Below are 1,154 nucleotides of genomic sequence, written 5' to 3'. Positions count from 1 at the left end.
CATTGCCATACTCTCACACTGTCCAAAGTATATCATCATATCTATCCAGGATATAACTATACCCATACAATATCCATACAGCTGTATTCATATAACTATTCGACAATTGCTACAAAATGCCTTTGAATCCATAGGCAGTGGAGGATATATTAAGCATCATCCTGTATAATTCCTGCAAAAGTTCAAGAAAATATGAAGACAGATTTTTGCCATCTCTGCGTCCTCTACTACTGAGGCTCACACTGGGTGCAACTAACACGGAGGTCTGGGTTTATGAGAGAAATAGGAGATAGTTGCTTTGGATCATCTGGTTACTGACTATATCCAAAGGCACAATAACACCTCTTTTAGTTGCCTGTGGTGTGGTAGTACCTATAGGCATGCTAGGCATGCTACAAAAGTGAAGGAGAACATATGGCCTCAACTTTGGAGAGCTTACCAAAACAGTATCAGCTTCCTAATGGTTGTACGGATTCTGTCAAAATGCAAAATTTCAACACGTATTTCAGTAATAAGCACAGAGAACTCCCATATAGTTACCAGGTTGATTCATATACAGAAATAGTACGAATTCTTAAAGACATATATAGTTGTGTTGGTAGGTCTCAGCTGTCACCCACGTACTGCTTGCTAATGTGAATTGATTTAGTGGATTTCAATGACAGAATTCCATCAACACAGACTTTTATTTCAATTCAAGACAGACAGATTTACATCCAAGTGATTTAAATAAATTTTTACTGGTTTATACATGCACAGTTTAATTATTATCCTGAAGGAATGCTAGGTTTAGTAATTGTAAACTGTTAAGACACACTGTTTTGTAACCAGTGTCCTCCTGTGTGCTAAAGTTAGCACTTCATTTTGTTAATTTGGGGGTTATACTGATTCTACACAAACTTACACATGCAATTAAATAATTATATTGATTTATTCAGGCTCCTCATATATACATTTCTATTGTGTCAGGACTCTTTTATCTAAAGAATTATTATTTTTTATTTGTGATATGAATCAAGCTCTGTTTATAAGAATGTTCCAATGCAGTTTAAACACACATATTACGTTTGTGTGGAATTTCATCAGTTATTCATAACTACCATAAAAGAACAGGATACTTAAGGGAAAAAATCTTATTTATGAAAAAGAAGTGT

Source organism: Vanellus vanellus (assembly GCF_965231255.1).
Source record: "Vanellus vanellus genome assembly, chromosome: 3".
Classification (NCBI taxonomy): Eukaryota; Metazoa; Chordata; class Aves; order Charadriiformes; family Charadriidae; genus Vanellus; species Vanellus vanellus.
Note: the sequence above shows the minus strand (reverse complement) of the source record.